Here is a 19,075-nt window from a genome sequence, read left to right on the forward strand (position 1 = left end):
ACCGCTGGGATCCAACCCGGGTCACCGCATCGCTGCAGACTCGCGTTTCCCAAAGGCAAAATGGAAAGAAGTTGGATCGCGAGACGATCTGAAAATAATGACACGAGCAGTTTTGCGAACAAAGCAGATTTGACGATGCACCCTCTTGATGTTGAGTAGCAGGTTAAGAAAAGTTAGGGAAAGTAAAATGTTTTCTTATAAATAAATTGCCCATTATGTTGATGATTTTGTTATCATACTTTGAATGGTGGTGATAGCTCGACTGAATAATTCAGCAAGAAATAAAATTTCTTTTCCCTCTTCATTTTTTTTAATGAATTTTTTCGATGACAGTTGAAGAGCTGAATGGATAAGAGACACTTAAGAGTGAATTGGGGAAATTTTGAGTACATTATCTTATTGAGTTGACACTATTTAGAAAAGAATATACACCTTGTCATTGCTGTTTGTCCACAAGCTTCCAACTGGGAAAATTTAAAAATCTTTCACATTCATAGACGTTACTTGATTTAAAATTTCATTTGCTTCAAAATATACAAATACAAAACGGTCGACATGCGTCAAGCGCTCAAACACTAGCGCCCATTTTCAAGACTTTCCAGACACAAAAAAGAAAAATGTACAAAAGTGATTTGAAATATAAAACCAACCCAAGATTCAAAAGGAAAATGACAAAATAAAGGTGTGAGAGATGAGAGAGCTGATAGGGGCAAATCAGGGTGTGTCACAGGAGGAGGAATAAATGTCATTAAAAAGGGAATGAGCATTCATATGAATAAAACAATTGCGACAAACATTTTGCACATTTTTGAAGCAAGCGAATCAAGTTTTTAATTAAGTAAAGTAATACTGCTTCAGTTTCTTGGGATTATTTATTTAATAAATACATTGTGTTGGACAAAGAAAGTAAACTTTTCTATAAAAAAAAAAATCAAGCTCATTTAAGATGTTAGGGCAACAAGAAGAGCTGGTGTGACTGGTGTGGAAATAATTTTGGCATTTTCGAAATTGAATTTATGCACAAGATTCTAACAATGTGCATGATTGATTGTGTAATGCTTTTGGTATTCTTGCTAACGGACATATTTATCGTGTTCCTTAAGTCTAACTTATAAAGCGCGTCTAGTTTGACCGAATGTGGTCAATGTCCCAGAGAATATCAAAAATAATGGGATCTCTAAGAGACTTAAATTATATTTTGTTAATAGGTTTAAAAATGACTTTATAAACCAAACTCGAGAGGATATTAGCAATTATATAACAAACGGGAGAACAAAACGGTTGAGTAACAAGTTTTCCGCAAGGATAAGAAGAGGAGGGAAGGGCGTTGTAGACAGACAGAGTCAGTTATAGTTACAGTGAGTTATATACTCACGCCATAGCATTTTAATTTGTTGTCAAAAGAAAAGTACTTTAAGATTGCTCGAAGACTGCTTGAAACCTTTTTTAACACCGGAAACACTTAAAGACTATTAATTAGTACATTTATCCACTGAGATCTGCGAAATTTAAAGTTTAGCAAAATTTATGTTAGTAAAAGTAAATAATAACAATACAGAGTCAAGTAAGACTGAAATAAGATTTTTTCAAAAACAGGGTTCCCACTCAATTTCAGGAAAATTTTTTCCAGACTTTACCATGTATATCAGAAAAATTTGAATGAAAATGCAAAAGATATTTTATCTGTACCATGCAATTTTTTATCAAACAACTTTGATTTTTATTTCGTAATGTCAAATAGTTGATTTTGTGAGCAAAGAAATATCATTGAATGACGATAGAAGCTTGGAACAAATAATTGTTTATAGATGTTAGAATCGTTTAACTCAAATCTCAATAACTGATTACTGCTACTGACAATTTTCTGAGACTAGTTATTTTCTAGGTATAAAGTAGGAGTTTTCCAGGCATTTTTTTTTTTTTTTTAAATTGCAATTTTCCCTGTCTATTTCCTGCTTTTAAGAGGCAAAAAAAAATTTCCTGACAATTCCAAGTTTTTTCCTGACCCATGATAGTCCTTATAAATATCACTTCGAACATTTAACCACAAAGATTTTCGGTCCACAAAGCTCTCTTATGAAACAAAATCTAATCGAAAAAATTACTTTTCATAAAATTATTATCCTTCAACTGTCAAACGGTCAATATAAAAATTTTAAAGTAAAGCATATAACAAATTAGAAAGCAAGGAAATGCAGATTTTTAATAAAAATTTACCATTAAATTCTCAGAGCAATAAAAAAAGGGATAAATAATTCCTTCAAAACACATTATACGAACTACTTGGAATATCAAGTTTATTCCGAAGAAGATTCATAAACTCTATTCTCGCTATTAGGGGATCATTATGCGAAAGTGGACCTTATTTACACAATAAACTAAATGGATAAATGCATCAGGACTTCATCAAATAAAATGGGTCCAAGTTCTAACCGATTTTCCTTCATCATGACGCCATACTATTACTTCAATCAGAGCAGCGGAAGAAAATGGTGCACCGATATTGAAAAGGTTCTCATCGCATCACAGCCTGGAAAACAAAATGGCCGTTTAGGTGACTTACGACTCTAAATCGTTACAGTAAAACGAGATTTTTGGCCATTTCGGGAGTCTATCCCCCCTTAGTGGGGGGAGGGGGTTTTCTGGATATCCTTTGGGCCGTAAATGGGCCGTTAGCGAGGAGAAATCTGTTTTACGAGGAAAGCGATTTTTCACCAACATTTCCTACATTTACGGGGACCCAATATCCGACAGAACATGATTCGAATCCCGGCCCAAATTATGAAAACGTGAAAAACCTTAAAGAGTAGGAAAAAGAAGGGGGAAAAAAAGGCGTGAAAATGATCAAGGGAAAAAATATTTTTACGACAGACATTTTAAGGAAAATGTTAATCGATTGTGAGATAAAAAATATTGAAGTCTGTTTGCAAATTATTATGTCATCAGTGCCACTGTAATTTAGTGATCGAAAAATTATTTAAAATAAACTTGTTTTATCTTAACTATGCCCAATACTAAAAGCGTAAATAATAAGTTAAGTATGAAAAAATTGAAACAAAATTCTTAGAGACATACGCTACTACTCATTAATTTTAATACGCCATAGTTTCCCCCCCCCCTTTTAATCCCAAGTATGCAACTACGGCGGGTCTTTAATGTGATATTCGTGCAGTTGTTGCTAATGGAAACGCTTTTATTTTTTTATGTATCAAATATAAATCATAAAAAATTTTCAAATACCTTTGTGTTACCGAAAAAAACGTAAACATTTATTATTGATCACTGCTTGTAATAAGCAAAATACACATGAAATGACCTAAAATCGTATGTATTTTACATAATATAAAGCGGTGAGAATCCTATTTATACAAGTTCAATAAAGATATAAATATTACAAGAGGAAATCATCTATGAGAGGTGATGAGTAGGTGGAATAATATTAGATCCTGAATGTTGATCAAAGGACCAATATTTTGCTCCAAATATGTGGGGTGGAATTAGCTTTTACAGGGAATTATTTAGATTATGGGAATATTCTGTTGTGGATGCATACATAAAATTTAGTGTACATAATGTAGAGTACACAAAATTCTGTTGTGTATGCCTCATTAAAAAAATGACTACATATTTATGCGAGAGTTTCATACTTGGTGTATTTTGTATTTATCTGGAAAAAAAAAACTGTACAATTTATTTGAAAAACAAATGGGTGCACTAAAATTAATGAACGTTACTGTTCCTTATCATGGTAAAAAAATAGCTAGGAATATTTTAAACTTTTTGTAACGTGTCATGTTTTTGTGAACATTTGTACTCACAATTTTGTGAAAATATTTCAGAAAGAAATTATAAGTGTTTGTGTGAAAAATTGCAAAAAACAGGGATCTGTCTGGACCTTTTTTGTGTGTGTGAATATTAGGAAAAACTATGCCATACAAGGAGCTTCATTTTTACGATTATGGATTATTAAACTTTCTTTTTACAAAAGATGAATTTTGTAAAGGATCCATTATTAAAATGACCAATACTGTAAAGAGCCCGTTTTTATGTGATAATAATTTAAGAAGGGCTAGTTTAAACGATAAGTTTGTTGGGAAGTGTTCATTAATGAACTGAAATTTCCCCTTAAATGACCCCTAAATAATTCAACAAAAAAAAAAAAAAAAAAAAAAAAACGTATTTTGAGTCGTGAGCACTTGTTTCACATTTCTGCTTAATTTCGTTATTCTGTTGCATCATTTTTCACACCGTGATGCGCATCGCGAAATAGACACGAAAAATCATCCTTATTTATTTTTTTGTACTCGTATGTTAAAATAAAAAAGACAAAGAGATTGATACTAAGTTATGCATATTATATGCTTCCGTGAATGACCGAAATCTGTCGACTTTCACCGATGAATGTCAACAATCACATAGTCGCTTTGGTGAATGTCCGAAATATTTGTTGCATCCGATTTGATATTTCATTATTATTATATTTAATATCAGCTGAGGATACATTAAGAGAAACACCAGTGCTTGGAGTACCGGTTAAATACATACAGGGCAGTGGCCTTAAATAAACATTGATGTAGTCGGTCATTCGGGATATAACATATATAGACTGATTTTTAAGTGTATAAAACACTAAAAAATTGTTTCCGTACAAAACATTTAGATTGCGATGATTATAATTACATTAAAAAAAAATTAATTTTGAAAGTACTTACCGAACTTAGTATAAGGAATTATAGAGTTTCTTGGATCCACTTTTTGATGTTCACAACAAGTTACTTTTGGATTCTTTCTGAAACAAAAACGTACACAAATTAATCAATTTGAAATACGTTATAAAACAGATATATGAAGTGGTGTAAATAAATAGCTACCCTCTGATGGTGGTGCTTGGGAAGTAAAATAACAAGATGTATATTTCGTGTGTATTACATCACACATTTTAAAATGGTGCGGTTACTATTTTAGACAGACATGTTCTGATAAATTTATGAAATATTTCAGAGAGCTTGTTCGCGTCTAAGTACACTCCGAATGGATGCCAAGCTCCCAGCGCAAACGTATATCAATATCAACTCTTGAAACGACGTTGCACAGTCTTTTTTTGCTTGCTTTCTTATTAATAATAATAACAGTTATTAACAACAATAATAAGACATAATAACAATAACATAATTAACAAGTAATAGCAATTAATAAAAACGGTATCTAAAAATGGTAACAAATGTGCGTTTTTCTGTTCGCTTTTAAAGAAACTGATGGAAGAATAATAAATATTGTTTCTTGCAAAACAAAATTAAAATTCTTTACCTCGCATTTGATTTGTAAAGAGCTTGTCAGCAAAAAACGCGCCATTTTTAGTGGTCCAATCAAATTTAATGCTATTACAACGTCATATAGTTGTTTCTTTTTCAAGAATGAATGTTCTCCTTATTTATCAAAATATACTACCAAGTCTAGGATTCCTGTAAGACTACCAAACTGCAACCTTTTTCTAATAATTTTAAGATATATATCGTAAAAGATAGCACTAAATAAATTTCTGTCTGATGTGTTTAGCCTTTATAGTGTTCTGAACGCATATTTTTAAAATTTGATAACGAAACTATATGCAGTCACGGAAGATTACTTAAATCCTATACCGCAATGGTCTTTTCTTAACTTGTATAGTCATTTGCCTGTTCCGACTAAAATAGTAACGAAATAAGAAACACAAAATATGCTTTGTCTAGAGTAGAGATGCCGAACCTTTTCCGATAAGTGTGCCAGTTTAGAAAAACTATTTCCGGGTGCCTAGAGTAAATTTTCTTCTTAAAAAATAAATTTTATATCGTTTAACAATAGAATCACATAATGTAACAATATTTGCTTTTAAGTTACCAATTGTTTTAAACGGAACTTGAATAAACAGCACTTTTAAAATATTTCAGTTAAATATAAGTTTAGGTAAAATATTCTAAAGCGGGAAACCATTGCGGTAAGCAATCGAAATTTTATTTTATTTTGTAACCGTTGATGAACAGCTGATCCAATTCTGAGTATACAACTATCAATATTCAACTTGTAATTTTGACATCCAATCTAGAAGACAAGGGAACTCCTTGATCAAGCATTGGAGGACGAACTAGAATTTGTGGAGGATTTTTTAATGGAACTAACCCACATTTGCGTTACATGGAAAGGAAAAGCATGGAAACCTCTTACGACGGCAAAGGAATTCTAACTCATGACTCGTCTACCACTGACAATATTTTAAGCCAGCACTGTGGTTGGTGACAGTCGGGAGCAGAATTAGAATCGACCAGACAACGCTGGGATTGAACCTGAGAGACGAACACTCCATCCCATGAGTTACCAAAGATCAAGCAATTGAAATTGAAGCAATTAATGTTAGATATTTTAATTTTTTTACACATATTTTCCAAAACAAGAACTTCCAATAATACCGGGGGTGCTATAGTCAGTCTGACATCCTGGAAAATGTCATAATGATATCCAAATTTTATTTTTATTACGCTTATGATAGCCATTGACATTAAAGTTACCTGTCACGTGCCACCTAATCACCCGCGAGCCATAGGTTCGAGATCTCCAATGTAGAATAAATTAATTCTGTTTCTATTCAGGATTTGAAGTTTTCTATTCATGTAACGATTATCGTATAGGTTCCATTAAAAAGTTCTTCACGTATGACTGGTCAGTTGCGATACACAAATCAGGCTTTTCAGAGTTGGAGTTGGGTTTAATACTACAACTTTCGAAATTTATAAGTTGAACAATACGTGTCGTATATGGTGGATAGGTAAATATTCTATGGTGGTATATTTGCTTTGTATTTAATAGAGTTAATTTGATCTTTTATTTAAATAATAATAATGAAAAATTAAAATAATTTTCCAATCAAATAAAATTTTTATTTATTTATATACCTCGTGGCCGAATCGCAGCGACAGGTCGACATTGTCGCAGAACATTACAGAGTTTTTGCGGAAAGATTTTTCTTTTGAAAAAGGCAAACAATTTTACTTTTCTTTTCTGTAAAAAATTACGTAATATTTGAATCATGCATTAATCATGCATTGAATCATGCATTTTTGACGCTCTGAATTTACGCCGATAGTATCGTAAATCGGTGTCATGTTTCGATTGTATTTTCGGCAGTTATTGATATTGATTTTCACGTGGTTTTTAAATGTCTCGATATATTTCAAACAAAATGGAAAATTTGAATCGTGCATTTGAGTATTTACATTTTAAGGCAATAATTCTATCGAATTTTTGGCGGTTATCGCTATTAATTCTCCATAGTTTTTAATTGATATTATTTATTACAACAACACAATTTCGAAAAACGAAACACGCATTTGAGAAGACCGATTCATCGTCCATCTTTTTTTCGGCAATTACTACTACGGATTTCATGGATTTTAAAATTTTTTTTTATTGTGAAGTTCATTTACAAAATGCGAAGAAGGAAATAATAGATGCGTTCCCCCCCACCCCCCCAAAAAAATGCAAGAATATCACCCATGAGTCAAAAAAAATATTACAAGTTCAATTAAAAAAATATATTAAAATTTTTTTTTCTTTGTAAACTTCGCTTTTGTTATTTTAAATTAATAACTTATATGTCTGTTATTATAAAGAGTATCTTGCAGAAAGATATTAGTTTTTCAGAGTTGGGGTCGCAGATAGCTCGAAAAAATTTCGCCACAGGGATTATATGCATTATTAAACAGGTTTATTGGACAAAATCATTATTTACATTTACTTTACCCGTTCGAAATAGATTGCTTTTATATTTATCACAAAAGAATATTTAAAATTGTAACAAAATAAATTAAGTCACATTTAATGACTAATTCTTCTTTCGAGCAGAACTTGAAAGAAAAATCATACTATAAGATTACTTGAAATAAATAATTAAAATATTTCTTTTAATTTTGTGTTCTTAGTTTAATCCCACTTGATTTGAACTTCAGCAAATTCATCATTTCGTATACCATTTGCATTTTTTTTTCTTTTAACATTAAAATGTAATAAAGTTGACTTCTACATGGATGCGAGATAAAAACTAAAACCAAATTGGATAAATCAGCGATATTGAAGAGGCCTCTTTGACATTTGAATGACTTATATTGAATCCCTTTGATTTCATTTAATGGATATGGGGAGGGGGCTCTCTTTTCCAAGAAATACTCTTTCAAAATAAAGATTTAATAAAATTGTGCACATTTCTTTAACCCCAAAGTGCATAGATGTTGATAAAAACAAAAAACAGTTTTTTAAAATTATATATTACTAAATAAAAATTTTTATTAAGTTACAATCAATACAAATAACGAAGTTACAAAAATTGTAATGAAATAGTACAGGTTAATTGAAGAAGATCTTAAATTCCTCCAACAAAATATTCACCATCGATCCTGAAAGGGGGAAAAAAAAAAAAAACTAACCGGAAGTTTTGGGTTGTTTCATGACGTCATTGTATGACTTGACAATTTCTTTTTTTAACGTTTCGAGTTTGTTTCTTTAGTTTATTTAGATTTTATTTTATTTAGTTTATTTAAGATTGAGTTAGTTATACAGTTGAAACGATAGAATCAAAACAATATTGAATATTTCTTAAAATCCTAAGCCAGGAAAAAAGTGTTAATAAGGGGAAGTTATTTAAAAGCAGCTTCACGGCCGTTTTTTAAAGTTGTCCAATTATCTGGATCAGCTTTGGTTCCGATGGGTCCGAATAATCGGTGCTCTACTGAAATTCTGATTTTTATTTTTGTTTAATTCAATTTTCATACTTATATTAGAATTTACTTAAAAATAATTAATTGGAAGGGAGCAAGCCAAAGTTAAGTAAACGAGAAAACAATATAAAGGACTGAAAAACGATATCACCAATGACTCCAACAGAAGGTATGGAGTCTCTTCTGTAAATTTTAACTGATCTTTTCAATACCTCAGACGTTCATAGTCTTCCTTTAAATTTCTCATACTTTTCATTAATCAAATATCAACGCATTCAATGCTCACAACATCTTTCAACTCTTTTTTTTTTAGGCTTTCATACACACCAGAGCGTCTTCATCTCTTCTTCAAACCATCTTCCAACTTACTATCGCTTTTGTCATCTCTTTCATTGAAAAAACTAGTGTCCAACTCTTTTCTATCATTTTCAGTGTCTTTTCTCCTATTCGTGACCCACTGGCCAATCAACTCAAAACACCCCCCCTCCTCTAATTTCATTTTATTTTAACCCCGTCGTTGAACAGCCGACCCAATTTTGATGTCTACGACTATCAATGTTCAACTCCATAGCCTTCTAATTTTGAACCCAATCCACAAGACTGGGGAACTCCTGAACCAAGTATTGTGTGCAATTCACTTCCGCGGAGGACTTTTTGATGGAACTAAAAAAGCGCATCTGCATTATATGGAGAAGAAAACCACATAACTCTCCCACGGTTAGCGGGACTCTAACCCATGATCAGTTCACCACTGAGGATATTTTATGTCAACACTATGGTCGGTTCGAGGCGGGTATGGAATTCGTATCGATCAGCCTTCTCTGTGATCGGGAACACCTCATTGGGAGATGAGAACTCTATCCACGGAGCAACCCCCTAAATTCAACCCATTGGTGAAAACTCAGGAAACAGACCCTCCACAAAATCAACGTATCGAAAGAAACGGGGCCAAATATGCCTGTCGCCAACATTTACTGGCGACATTCTAATTGCTAGCTGAGAATTTCCATATTTTCTACCCCACTTAAAATATAGTTAAGTTTAAAAATTAAAACATTTAAATTCAATACAAATAAAAATCATAACATTAAAACACAAATATTTTCGTAGTGACCACTTCGACGACGTCTACCTGCACTATAAAATTAAGAAGAAAAAAAATTGGAAAATCGAAAAAAAAGAAGAAAAAGCACAAAACATATTTATTTAACAGTACACTAAGACTAAAAAATAAATAAATAAAAATTTCTTTGAACAAAAGCAGTCATTATTTTTTAAGCAACATTCTCATTTTTAATTCAACTCGGAATTATTTTAAATACCAAGTGCACTGTCTCTAGATTCCATCATCATTTATCAAAAGACATTTATCCCTAAAGCATCACTGCTCAATTATTAATTCGACTGGGCGGACATTCATTAATTCAATTTCTATTAACCCCCCATTCACACAAGCAAAAAAGAGAAAAAGGTCATGTCGTAAAATTTTAATTTACAATCTTCAGACTCATTAAAATATCGTATGTTGAAAAATCAATTTTATAAAAATTAAACTAAAAAAAAAATGAATAAAGACTCAGTTTAAAATCTTATCAGAACCATATATTGCATTCAAAAGATATAGGGGTAAAAAAAAAAGAGAACTATGAGAAAGGGGAGGTTGAAGTTTTTACCCCAATGGGCGAAAATAAGTCATAACTTTCTTGGCCTGGTTTTTCGGGAATCATTTATCTTTTCCTTGAATAACTTTTTTTTTTCGCAATATTTCTTTTGCAGGCTCGCGACCCTTATAAATAATCATTTTTCCTCTCTTTGTACAGCATCGTTTATCATGGAGTCCCGCCTTTGCCTCTTTCTCCATAAAGAACCTCATTTATGAATAGAAAGTTCCTTAAAAGGGGAAATATATCTCCCTAAGTTTACTCAAATAAGGGAACTTCCACCATTGGGAAAGTATATTTATATTTGATAGATTTTTTATGAACGGATTTTGATAAATTTTTTTTTCTGTGGGTGTGCTGGGGAATTGAATTGAAAATTGGGATGTTTTTGCTGAGGTATAATGGTTTTTCGCCCTCTTTTGATTTAGATTTAATGAAACAAAGAAAGTAAAATACTTTTAACGAAAGTATACATTTTAATGTTATTGTTTTTGCAATTCATTCTTTATTAGAGTTAAAATGGTCTATGGGGATATTTCCGTATCGTGATCTGTCCCGCGCCAACTACAATCACCAAGGTGCCAAATAAAGTTTAAACTTGCAAATTAAAAAAAAAAAATAATAAAATTTGATATTTGACTTCGAGTTAAACCTTTCGAAATGGTCTTTGAGTAGTTTCTTGTGTGACGCTGCCCGGAAGTTTCTAGGACTTGACGATTATTCTGCCACTAAAAATGACTAATATAGATTATTCAACTAAAAATGACTAATATAGTTATAGGCCTATTAACAAAAATAAATTTAGGTCTCTTAAAGCTCCTATCAGTTTTGATAATTGCTGGAACATTTACCACATTTATTGTAAGAGTGACTGACTTTAGCTACATCGAATAAATTAGACGCACTTTAAAATTTAAACTTAAGCACAACGATAGATATGCTAGTCATCAAGATTACGAGAAATCATCAATTGCTGCACATTGTTGGAACCTTGCGCATAAATTCAATTTTGACAATGCCAAAATTATTTCCACCCCAGTCACATCAACTCATCTTGATGCACTGGAATCTTGTTTTATTCATATGAATGCTGATTCTTTTGTTAAAGAGATTAGTTCTTTTTAACACCTCTCCATAGCGCGTGGAAATGCATTTTACCCTGATTTGCTTTCCTTGGCCACTGTGGGTTTTTTTTGTTCTGTTTTTTCATCTTTATTGTATTCTCTCTCGGCTAATGAGGTTTGCTTAGTTTTGCTTCTCACCTTTATTTTTCCATTTTTTATAGGCAACTTTACGTTTTATATTTCAAGTCACCTTTGTTTCTCCCCATTCACGCCTGGCAAAGTCTCGAAAATGGGTGCCTATTTTTGAGCGCTTGAAACATGTCGTCTGTTAGTTCTAATTTGCCCAGTTTTTGAAGCGAATGAATTTTTTTAAATCGACTAATATGGTTGTTTAGACGTAAGTATTATACGATTAGTTTCGAATTAAACGAGTTACATATTACATTGTAGCAGAATTTAAAAGTTTTCCCTCATATTTTAATATTACTTACTTTGACTTCATACAGAATTTTATAATGCATTTACTATATTACAGTAAATATTTAGCATAGTAATCAAAATATAAATCATTGAGTTAAAATAAGCACACAAAAAATAATAATATTTTAGTACATTAAAGAAAATTGATACTTCGAGAATCAAAGATAAATCAATGCTATATAAAGTCTTCTTAAAACAGTTTGCAAAATATAAAAATTAGATAGGTATTTTTTGGAACGAACCCGCAACGAATCTTGTTCTAGAGCCCGTAAATCCTGAGTCCAGCCTTGATCATTACAACACATCACGATAATTAAATTACATTATTACAGTACATCACTACATAAACTATCGATTCATTTCATAATTTTTCATTGCATATCAATTTGTATTTCCCAGGTTTTTCAATATAATTCTTCAAATACAATAAATTACTTCGAATCCATAACATTTAAAAGCTTATTTTAATGTACTTCATATCGAGATGTAGGGAACATTACAGGAATTATTACGGGCATTCATAATAACAACAGATTACAAAGACATTATTTACAGAATAATTAAAGTCAAGCTCCAAAGGGTTTACAAAGTATTTAATGAATTATTAACGTAAATTTATTCACCAAACTCACACACACACAATAATACTTCCTTTACAAAAGCTTTCCCCATTGAACGGACGAACTCTAAATAGGAAAAGCAGTATATCATACAAATGTAGTTTAATGGCGGTATGAATCGGAATAATGTTTAATACCATAATCAGCAATTATATAAACTAGTTCAAAGATTCCAGGGAATTTAATCGGCACGTGGCATGCTAGTTACTAATTGAGATAGATGATAGTTTAGAGTATCACTGGAATAATGTATAGGTATGTATATTACAGGAAGTCGTGGGATTATCATATCATTTTACGCTACTCAACGCTAACTCAAGTTCAGTTTTGATTATTAAGGAATTAAATGTGGAAATAACAGCTTAACTCTTCCGGTTCCAAAGGGAATTCCTGAAATAACTGGAAAGTCAGAGAGGGAGGATGTTTTGTGTAATAGTTATTTTGGGTTGCACCCGTTCCGGAAAGAATATGTTATTTATAGTTAGACAGTTACAGCCCAAACTTGCTATACGTATTCTGTTTTAAATCATTTAATTTTTCTTATTCAAACTATCTTTTAGTTGATGTCTGAAGAATCATAAATAAAAACAAATAAAAGAAATGTTAGGCTTTTTCAACATATTTTTTAAACAGGCAATGTATTTTGTTACGAATAATTTTTACTTAACGTTTCGACAGCCAATTCGGATCCTCACCCACGATGTGACGTCACTTGTAAACATCCAACTACTGTTTTGCAATAAGTGTTGATATTTGCTACGAATGACTCACATTATTTTATATGAATTGCTTATAAATTTTAAAGGATTAACATACCTTTTACACCAAAAAGAAATGTAATCCAGAATAGTACTTGTAAACAAAATAACTCATAGATATGCCCAAGTCAGAGGCTGAACTAGATCAGTGTTCCACTATCATAAAATCAATTTCCGTTTGCACTATTTCTATGAGGCGATTCGTATTCCTGTCTCAATAGAAACGTATTTCTATTGGTTGCATCGGTAACTGACGGATCATTGATAGATTTCTAGTGGAGGCGACGTCAGCTTACACATGACTATGAGTCAGCTAACTGAGCATAAAAATTTTACTTTATAGAAACAACAATTGGGTACTTGCAACTCGAAAAGAAGAATACAGCTGAATTCAGAGGCTTGGGTTTGATCACGCAATTGTGCATGGTGTGTTAACGTTACAGCTAATAGACTTGGTTTATTATAACACAGAATTAATTTTCGGCTCAAATTTAATTGGATACCTACAAGCGAAGTCACGCTTGTGTATTAAACCTGATAGGCTGCTGAATCGACCCTAAACAAAAGCCACGATTTACTCACCTCGCTTGCCCAATTTTATATCAGGTAAAATTCCATGCTTATTTTCATACGATCTAAAATTCTCTGTGATGAAATGACGGAAACTCATAGTGGCTCGCAAATAAATAATTTTCTAAAAGGAAATTTCAATTTACACTTTTTGTCCGTTCTTCAGCCAATTATCCCACTCATTTTACTAATTGATAGCCAACAAACCGGCTGTTACACTCGGCTCATTTTTCACCAAATTAACGGCGCAATTAATTCGAATTGTTCATAGAACAAATTCATTTATTTGCTATTTCTAAAAGAGCTGACTTCTGAAAATGAGCTTCCCAATTAATATCATGTTTGTGCATTAAAATGCCATTTAATAAATAAGCCCAATCGGCGACCTTATTTTCGTCGAGGCTGAGTAGTTATTTAAAGTGACGATGGCGATGATTTAGCTTTAAATAATCAAGGCTCGCCATTTCAATTTATTTTGCAGGAACAAGACGCCAAGAGAAAAGTGAAAATGACGCGACTGCATTCCTTGCGAATCATAATTCACTCCTTTTAATGTTTAATAGAATGACTGAGTTTAAATAGCTGCAAGATTTACGCTAGAGGCCAAATTGAAAAGAATTTATGAAATTACTAAGATTTATTTCTCTTTTTTCCCCCTTCTCAAAACTGGGACATTTATTTTGTAATTTTATCTAAAAATTGTCAGTTAAATGTTTTAATTCAAATTTTTAAAAAAAAATAATTTTCATAAAAATTACAATGTAATATGAAATATTTATTTATTTTACAAGTGCGACATTTATCTCGTAACTTCATTTAAAAATAAAGAATTATTTTCTTCTTAGCAATTAAAAAAAAAATTGCAACTGAAAATAATTCATGATATAAAAAGGGCGATAAGAAAGATTTGTATCTTTCTTTTTCCACAACAGCGACATTTGTTTTCGTTTTCATTAAATTTAATTTTTTTGATAACAATTATAGAAAAAATTCGTAATTTGAGCAGAATTTGTCAAAATAGTTAGAAAATGTATTTCGCTTCCCCCACAATTGCAGTATTTTTTACAGCCAATTAAAAAAAAATAATTTAATTTATAATTATATAAACAGTATTGTGTGTGTGAAAGAAAGGGTTCGTTTTTTTCACTCATAGCGGAGACATTTATTTTGTACATTTATGTAAGAATTGAAAAGTAAAATTTTTTTTAATTCAATTCAATTCAAAATTCATTTTTGTAATTCAATTCAAAATTCATTTTTGTAATTCAATTCAAAATTTTTTTAATTTAAATTAAAAATAATAATAGAAAAACATTCATGAAATTTTATTATGTAAAATAAATACATATTTCTCATTTTTTTTCCCAGCTGCAACATTTACATTTATTTTGTAATTTCATTTAAAAATTACGATTTTAATTTTAATTTTTTTTTGCAAATAAAGGGAAAAAATACAATTAAAAATAATGCATGAAATTGAATAGAGTAAAAAGAAAGATTTATTATTCTTTTTTTCCCAACTGTGAAAGTAATTAATTGTATTTAAAAAGTATGAATCAATTTTTTTAGGCAAATTACAAACTTTATCTTATGGGAGGGATCGACTATAGTTGATGATAATAATACCACAACTTAGCTTTGATATTGCAACTTAACCTTAACCACACACGCGACTTATTTCCTTAATAGTAGTAATTAATACATTTACAATAATGAAGTCCTGATTCAGGCTTTCTAAGTTGAGGCGGTGGGGGAAAAAGGCTTATTGTTTGAGGTGATGATTTTATACTTGGCGATATATAGTGCACTAGTTTAGTATCAATTTGAATTTCGTAGGATTTCGGCCACGATTACCCAGTTTTGCTTTTCCGCTTGTTATGGTAATACAATCAAGAGGAGCATTTTTTCTTTTGATAGATTTAGGTTAGATTGGAGAAAACATCTAAGTGCAGATTTTTTTTAATAACCAACTCAGAAGCATTTTTCAAGTCAATTATGGGAATTTTCAGCATCCACTAAAACAAAACAAACCAACAATCCCTTTCATCTTCAACACATCAAATTCTTTATTACCGCCTCTATTGGAAAGGCCTCAAATGGTACTAAACGTTTACAATGTAAACTATATTTGTATAATTCATTAGGAATACCAATTGTATGCAATGGCATCTATTAAAAAAAGACATTAACTGAAACAACTTTATAAAGTCAAAACAAATTCACAATACAAAACCATCAGTTCGTTAAGTACAGTTGAAAGACGATTGGAAAGATTTAAACCCTAGGGAAAAAAAAAACTTTTATAACTAAAAAGAGAAAAAGTATGTTCGTTTAATCTGATCATTATCAGTGCCGTCAAAGTGGAATGAAAACAAAATCTGCTCGAAATCCTGGTTAAGCTTATTTCCAGAGAAAAAGGTTTCTAGCGGTATAACAATACGAGGAAACGGTTCGCTTAACTTTATTCATTTAAACTGCCAACACTTTTTTGACGGTATCTTCTCGTTTTTTTTCGTTTCGGCAAACTTTTTCCACTGCCATTAATTAGGTGCGAGGCAATTAAAAACATGTACAGTACGGAAGTTTTCGAACGGGTTTTTCTTTAACGAGTTTTCTCGTCTCATCGGTTACCCAACTGAGTGATCCGAAGAGCCGATAAAAGACGCCCGATTAAACCGGCACAATATATACAGGGACATTAGTATAAAGTGCCTGGCCGATATATTTAAATAGAAAACCTTCCGGAAAGAAGTATTTTTTTCCTACTTTTTAATAATCGAAGTTTCAATAGCGAGTAATGAACATTCTGAGAGAGTGGAATTTTTATCAGAATTTCTGTAATGAGTTTTTGATATGCCATATTGGGAGAGTAGAAATAAAATTGGAAATGAAATTAATTAAACCTGTCATAAGGTTCAACTATCCACATGTAATTATTTAGGAACCCTACTTGATAGTTTGTAAAATATTGTTCACAAATCAAATATAAATTTCGCCAAGATTAAACGTCGTAAAATGAAATCGGAAAAGATTTCGGGAAGAGTAAAAATTCGTTTTTCTTTTAAAAAAAAGAAGAATGGTCTTATATAATTTTATGCAGTATTCATCATTATGAAAGAAAAAACTCATTTTTTCTTTTTCATAAAAAATATTTTTATGCTATATGCTTTGAATAAAGTGTTTAGGGATTAAATTTTAAATGGCTTTACTCAATTAAATTTTAGTGTTAATTGAGAATATCTGTTATCAAATAAGAATAGGTATACTTTTGTATAACGAAAGAACAAAGCAAAACAACGTGAATAAAACCCCGTTTTTGTTTCTTTATTTGAGCTTTATTAAAGTTGTTTTGCTGCATTCAACCCTTACCTAAATTTAAATATTAAGGAGGTCTCATATATAAGTAGTTCTTTGTACAACGTTGCAGATACTCTAGGGCGATGAGACACATACACGAATTATATTTTGGAATTCCTTTCTTTTCCACTTTTTAGGTGGCAACGAGTATGAAGCCTTTAGTTGATGAGGCCAATTCGTAGAGAATTTTCTTTATTTATCATTGCTTCAATACATAACGCGAATGTGGAGGGGAGACTTTTAAGGTTGTTTTTCGAAGGCTCCGTACTCCGTACTTGCAACCGTACTGTTGAGTCAAGTTTGGCCTGTTCAAATCCGATAAAACAGAATTCGTCATGAAGATTTTCTCCCGTGGTATGGAGTCCTCTAAACACCTTATTTAAGAACTTTAGGAAAGCAAAAATAAATAAATAGAAAAGTTTAAGAAAATATCACCTTAAGTGTGATAACAATCGAATGAAAATACATTAAACACTTCTTTAAAATGAGATCTATTGATTTATGACTGACAATCATCTCGAATTTAATTTTTTGAACACTGCTTTTGTTGAAATGGATATAATATATTTCTTCCACTGATAATGATTGTCGGAAAAAATGAATGATGCAATAGCCCTACGGTATTGGGGATACTCATAGAATTGGGTTCATTCTTGGCACAAAGAATCGGGCACAGAATTTATACGCAGCAATAAAACTGATTGCCGCAATTTCTACTCCTGTCCCCAATCAAAGGTTGGGGGGGGGGGAGAACTAAACGGCCCCTTCCGCTTTCACGTTTCATGTAGATAACCACATCGGCGGAAAGATAAAAGAGTTAATTGCAGATGACAAACATTGAAACAAGAGAACCGTTTAGATTGATTCACCCACCAAAGAAGAGAGAGAAGAAAGTAAATTGAAATATGAAAATATTTACGAACGATAGAGAAATGAGAAGAACAAATCGAATAACTCATTTCTCCAGTTTTGAAGGAAAACTGTTAGGAAATGCTGACAGGTTCAAATTTTTTCTTTTTTTAAACATTATATTTTAAAAGAAAGAATTATTTGGTTTGAATTTATGCTTAAACTTTTGATGCAATAGATTTTTTAATTTTTTTTCCTTGAGCTATATTAATGAAAAGTTTTAGTTTCTAATAATATAGCTCAAAGAAAAACTTAGAGTCTGTGCTATATTATTCGAAAGTCTTAGTTTCTATTAACATAATACAATTAAGTACAATTAATTCGAGACAGAATAGCTAAAAGTTTCTTTTAAATATAAATAAATATTAAAACAATTGACAAAAGAAAAAAAAATTCATAAGCGATCACTCTCTAATTATGTGTTTTTTCAAAAATGAAAAAAAAAAAAAAAAAAAAAAAAAAAAAACAATGGCATCAGGTGACGGAGGGGGGGGGTCAGCATTGCATATGGCAGCCTTTAATTCACACAGAAATAGTTCTCTTAAATCTGAAACGGGGTTAATTTCCCGTTAATTAAACGTTAATTTCATGCTTAAAAGTATGAGATTAAAAATGCTGCGCGTGTAAGGAAGCAGGAAATTATACACGAGTAAAAAAGTATGGAGAATGCATTGCATATTTATCAGCATTAAAGAAAAGTCTTACATGCGCTAAAAAGCACGAAATCTTAAATGAGTTACAAACGTTAATTTCAAGCTTAAAAGTATGAAGTTAAAAAAGATACGCATGCAAGGAAATATAAAATTATACACGAATTAAAAGGTATGGAGAATGCATTGCATAGTTATCAGTATTCAATAAAAGTCTTACATATGTTAAAAAAAGGACGGAGAGTCAAAAATGTAAAAAATT

The 19,075-nt window shown here is 31.3% G+C and overlaps 1 protein-coding gene across 5 annotated transcripts in view; it reads right to left on the reverse strand.

The window, feature by feature from the left end:
* Positions 1–19,075, reverse strand: part of LOC107454759 (xylosyl- and glucuronyltransferase LARGE1) — a 163,869-nt gene that overhangs the window by 50,429 nt on the left and 94,365 nt on the right. For 3 of the 5 annotated variants that reach the window (XM_071179043.1, XM_043040565.2, XM_043040566.2), the window contains one exon: positions 4,713–4,789. The gene's annotated coding sequence lies outside the window, so the exon portion shown is untranslated. The remainder of the gene's footprint in view (positions 1–4,712; positions 4,790–19,075) is intronic. The other 2 variants (XM_043040567.2, XM_071179042.1) reach the window with 1 other exon arrangement.

The sequence above is a fragment of the Parasteatoda tepidariorum genome, chromosome 3 (genome assembly GCF_043381705.1).
Source record: "Parasteatoda tepidariorum isolate YZ-2023 chromosome 3, CAS_Ptep_4.0, whole genome shotgun sequence".
Lineage (NCBI taxonomy): Eukaryota > Metazoa > Arthropoda > Arachnida > Araneae > Theridiidae > Parasteatoda > Parasteatoda tepidariorum.